Consider the following 6,000-nt stretch of genomic DNA (forward strand, 5'->3'; position numbering starts at 1 on the left):
TGAGCTGTGGGGTGAGAGGGAGTGGTTGGATGCTGCGTGTTGGAGAATATATATATATAGATATATGTGTGTGTGTGTGTGAGAGAGAAGAACGTACGGCCCACCATCAAACATGAGGGGAGTGAGTGTTTGTGTTGTTGTGTTTGTGGGTGTTGTGTGTCTGGGGAGGGTATGAAAGTGAGGTGGGAGTCGTTTGTGTCAGTGTGTGAAGGTGTGAGGATGTGGGAGGGGAGGGGAGGGGTGGGTGTGTTTGTGGGTAGGTGGGTGTTGTGGGAGTGTGGTTGTGGGTGTCACTGTGGAATGTGGGACTGGGAGGTACCAAGGTTCAGCTTTCCCTGGAGAAGGCCAGACTGACAAACACAAAGGGTACTGATGTGAGGGTTTGTGTGGGTGGTTGCTGTTGTGTGGGGGTGTTGTGGAGTGGGTGGGGAGGTGCAGGGTAGGAGATTGTGGATGGTGGGAGTGTGGGTGGATGTTGTGGGGTTGGGAGAATGTTGGGGCAGGAGTTGGGTGGGATGTGTGTGTTGTGGGCATGGAAGAGTGTAGGTGGGGCGGTGGAAGTGAGGGTGTTTTTTTGTGTGACTATACATACAGTATATAATCATTTGCATGCTCATGTGAAGATGGTCGCATGCACACCAGTAAGAATTTATGTATTGATGCATATATCCAAACACATTCATCACTGCACATCACAACCAATTCAGTCCTTTCCCATGCTTACATCTTCAGCTTACCTGAGTCTTGATGTTTTCTTCATCATCAAAGGAAAACAAAAACAGAGAGAGAGAGAGAGGTCATTCGACAGGTAGCAAGGAAGATAACTTTGTTCTGTCTAACTTACTCTAAGGAGAATCTGGCAGTGATGTTACTTCCCTTGTTCAGTTCAACCAGGATGAGTGGTACATACGTATAGATCTGTCAGGTCTTTCTGTATGTAGTGTTTGTTTTATTCTCTCTCTCTCTCTCTATATATAGATATATATATATATATATATATATCTCCTGTGAGGTTTGTCAGCATCTTTAACCGCTTGGCTTCCAAACGTTCCTTGGTGAAATGAGATCAGTGTGACAGGAGTGTTTAGAACAGGTACTACTTCATATGAACCTGCCAGCTGTGTCGTAGGTTTTACGTATCAGAAGTAATGCGGTCCCAAGGGGAAAAGTCCACACGAGGAAGTGTGACCAACATCTTGATACGCAGTCTCTGTCTCATGTTATGTTATGTGATAGGCCTTCAGTGACAAGCATACTCTTCAGCAGTAGTCAAGGGGTACATGTGCACACACAGGCCCAAACACACACGTTCACATACACAGACACACACTCTCACACACAGCACACATGGACACACACATGCGTGCGCACACATGGACACATACACACATGTACACACACTGTCTCTCTCTCTCTCTCCCCCCACACACACTTTCTCATCTCTCTCATTTAATGCCACTGTCATTGAAAAGGTATTGGAAAATGAAGGCACACAAATTACACATGTATATATATCTGGGCAATGAGTTTTCTTTGCTTGGAATGATATAATATACATGGGACATGGAGGTAGGAAACCCCCCCCCTGCCCCCCAAACCTCTTAACCTCCAGTGAATGTGTGACATGTGTCAGTATTACCAGTCAAAAATAACAATGGGTCAAAGACAGAAAATAATGTGGTACAAAGATTAAGAAAAAAAAAATTTGACCTCTTTGAAAGATCTTTTGTAGAGCTCTGCACTGACATATTCACACTCGGCAATAACTTTTTGAACTCCTGCTGTCTGCCCTATCCCCCACCCCTTGCCCTTCTCCACCCCCACCCCTCCCACCTCTCCTGCCTTCCCCTGACCTTGTTGAGCGGTTGGTTGAGCTGATAATCCTTGAAATGGCAACGCCCCCCCCAAAAAAAAAAAAACAACAACAAAAAACACAACTACACACATAACAAAAAAATCGAAACAACCAACCTTGGCCATTTTGAGCCATGCACTTTTGGTTCACACCAAATGACGGCAACAGGCAAAGAGAGAAGCCTGCAGCCAAATCCTCTTTTGCACGTACACAGAAATAATTGCAAAGAGAAGTAAAAGAAACAGAAATAAAAATAAAGGGGTGGGGGGGGGGGGGGGGGGGGAGATCAGATGGAAGAATGGTGAGTCAGAATTGTGGTGCTCTATTGACTTGTTTCCCCCCCTCCCCCCCCACTGCCCCCAACCTCCTCAACTCCCCTTGGGGGTAGGTGTAAGCTGCTTGAACTGCCCACAGAAAATCCCCAGGATCACGTGCAGAACTGTGCCACATCATGCCGCTCGATACAGTGATTCATGAGAAAACACTTCAATACACGAAGAGTGCAGAGAAAGCCTGCATTTTCCAGTGGCATGGCTCGTACACACAAGAAAATATTGAGCAGAAATAATATTTGTTGTAACTGTACCATAGATGCTGCTTCAGAGGAACGTGGTGATGGGATTTTTTATTTTTATTTTATTTTATTTAATTTTTTTTTTGACAAGGGAAAGCGAGAGGGAAAAGGTTGCAGTGAAACATGCCGACACATGTGTGTACACACATTTTCAGACACTAGATCCCCTAGTGGTATTACCTTCATGCCACTCATTCTGGATCTTCCCCCACACCCCCATGCCCCGAGCCCCTCCCACATGCACACCTCCCACACGCACACCTCCCACACGCACACAGACCTGCTTGCCACAGTCTCAGCACCAGCAGCCTTGAAGAATCAATCAGTGTGAGGTCGCTGTGAGGCCCACAAGTCAGAGAAGACCCTGCACAGCTGCTGAATCACATCAGAGGTTTTTGAGGGGTACCTGCTTTAGTTTAGTATGTGCAGGATATTACCTTCAGAGTCTCCCTTCTGATGATGACTGTAATTGCTTTATTGTGGAACCAGACTGAGCGAGTGCCTTCCTAAGGGTGGAAACCCGTTCCCTCATCCATCCACCCAACAATCCCCATAAATCTGCAGGCGACGAACCCTGTGCCAAGGATTTGTCTGTAAAACTTTTTTCACTCGCAGTCAGTTATATTTGGACTTAGATGAATCAGCAATAGATTATTATACATACATGTACTAGACTAACTTGCAATGCAAGCAATACAATTACATGTACTGTATTAACTAACAGAAGAGTTTTAAACATGAACATATTAAACAAACATGTACTAGATTAACTAGTTATACAATATTAAACTTGTAATAGATTGAACATACATTACAAGATTGACGTCCCATCAGTACAAGCAATAAAATATTAAACATGTACTAGATTGACTGGCAATACAATATTGAACATACATTATGAGATTAACTTCCCAGCAGTACAAGCAATAAAATGATAAACATACATGTCCTTGATCAACCTAAAGCAATAAATTGTTAAACATACATGTACTCAATCAACTTGAAGTGGTGCCAGTAGTGAAATATTCAGCATACATGTACTCACTTGATCAAACTCCCACCTGTATACTGTGAAGGAAAAAAAAAAAAAAAAAAGGGAAGAAAAAAAAAAGAAGAGAGGAGGGGATGACTCACGACCAGGAACCAGAGGTGAGAGAATAATGGGGGCCAAGTCATGAAAAATTAATTTTCAATATTGCCTTGTGGGCAAAGGTGTCGGCCATGAGTTCTGGTTGTAAAAAAATGAAAAAGATCACCGGTGGCGTGAGTGTACAGCTGTTTGTAATTAGTGCTGACCTTGTAGGATGTGGAAAATGCCGTGGATGAGTTCTGTGCAGTGCTTGAAAGCATGTGTGTAGATGCATGCATTTATGCATGCAAGCATGCACACAAACAGACGTGCGCATGCACACATGTTTGCACACACACAATGCGCCTAATATTCAAAGTGAAAAGATGTTAAAATAAAACACACATGCACACACACACACACACGCACACGCACGCGCGCGCGCACACAAACGCATGCGCACCTCCCCCCACCCCCTACACACACACACACACATAAAAACTCACACACTCCCTCTCTCTCCCTCTCTCACACACATACTCACTGCAGCACACATAGAGACAAGGGACAAAAAAGGGATGACAGAATCGTGAAGCGAGGAGAGGGGTGGAGGGAGTTGGGGGTGTGGAATGCAGACAGACGGACAGATGCCCTGGTATTGATGATCAGACAGATGATGAACAGTCATGATGATCACATTTCCCAGACCTCAGCTTGTGCATTGAGTGCTTGTGTTTGCCCGAAGTCTTTGAACTGATTTTGTGTGTGTGTTGGTTGTGTGTGTGTGTGTGTTGGTTGTGTGTGTGTGTGTGTGTGTGTGTGTTTTGAAAAGTCTTTGCTATACATATGGCATGTTGTGCACATGCGGACATGCATAAGTACATGAGGTAAACACGCTTACACACAAACATCCACGTATGCAGGCATATTTTATCCTTCCTGCCCATTAATGCGCGCACACACACACACACACACACATGCACACACACACAAGCATGCATGCATGCACACGCACATACACATACTGCACACACACACACATACTGCACACACGCACACATGTGCATGCATGCACACACACACATATATATATATATATATATGTGAGCGCACACACAGAGCTGGAGGCTACACTTTACTCCCACTGTGAGTTATCGAACAGTTGAATTGACGATATTTTAATAGCCAGACTTCAAGCAGTTTCCATCGGAACTCCATGAAAGAGGAAAGGTTTGGTGGGGGAAAGGGGGGGGGGGGGGTCAGCAGTGCAAGCACACTGACCAGTGGAGTCAGCAAGGTCTTGACATACTTATGGAGCTGGCTGACAGGCGTTTGTTGCTGTTCGTCTTTTTCTGTCACTGGTGGCTGCTGTCTTGTCATGTTCACTGTTTTTTTGCACTCTTTCCTAAGTTTACCCGAGAGGTCATGCTACTTTTTTTTTTTTGGCTGCCCCATCTGCACAGTTTCAGTGGCATTACTCCGACGCTGCTCATTCTGACTCCCCATACACAGCCACATCCGGGTTAGCCTGTCACAGTCCCAGTACCCACACGCTGCTACACTTTTCTTAGTTCTGTATTATTGGTGATGGACAAAATTAACAGATGATCCACTGACTGACTGAGACAGTTTGTGTGGTGGTTTTATTTTTCAAACTTAGGTGGAATATTAACGAAGTGTCTCCATTGTTTGGTGCTGTGTTCTCAGATATGGTTTTGTTTTAAAACTAACAGGATTATTGGCTAAGTGAATCTACATGTGGTGCTACATGTTAATTTTTTTCGGACTGTTCAAAGGTACTGGTTTTGAAATGAAAATGATTCATTTAAATTTTTGCAAGAACTGAAAAACTGATGCTGATAGTGATGGCATGTTTTGACTCAGTGTGTGTGTGTGTGTGTATGCGTGTGGGTGTGTAACATTGCACCTTGGACTCAAGTATGATGAAGTCTGGTCATGAATGATTTAGGACTTGAGAGTTTAGGGGGGAAGGGGGGGGAGGGAGAGTGTTTTCCTTGACAAAGATTGAAAGAAGCAGCATGAAAATACTCATATGTTTATGGTAGTTCTATAGTAGATATTATAGACTGAACAGAGCAAGCTTACAAGGACTGCACACACAAAAAGTAAAAAGGCTGGTCCTCTAGTTAACCTTTACATGTGGTGGGTGAGAAAGGTTGACATGTGAGAGCCTTCCTAAAAAAAAAAGAAAAAAAAAAAGTGTTGGATGGTTGCCCAAGTGGTTTTTGCTTTAAGTCCCAACAGGTCCACAGCTGTGTGGCCCATGATTTGTGTGTGTGTGTGTGTGTGTGTGTGGATGTGTGTGTGTGGGGGTGGGGTGGATGGCTTGTCATGTGACAGAAGTGGAAGAGGCTGACCTGTTGTGTTGTAATAATAGGTGGGTCGCATCCCCTGAAAGCTGATTTGATGATGTGCTCTGTGAGTTGTGTGTTGTGTTTCATTGCAGTCACTTGGTGTAGGTGTGATCTGACTCCTTTTGGG

At 44.3% G+C, this 6,000-nt stretch overlaps 1 protein-coding gene across 2 annotated transcripts in view; it reads left to right on the forward strand.

Moving 5' to 3' along the window:
* The window catches only part of LOC143288405 (oxysterol-binding protein 1-like), a 125,897-nt gene that overhangs the window by 33,424 nt on the left and 86,473 nt on the right, over nt 1-6,000 (forward strand). The window lies entirely within an intron of this gene.

Source organism: Babylonia areolata, chromosome 12, assembly GCF_041734735.1.
Source record: "Babylonia areolata isolate BAREFJ2019XMU chromosome 12, ASM4173473v1, whole genome shotgun sequence".
Taxonomy (NCBI): Eukaryota; Metazoa; Mollusca; class Gastropoda; order Neogastropoda; family Buccinidae; genus Babylonia; species Babylonia areolata.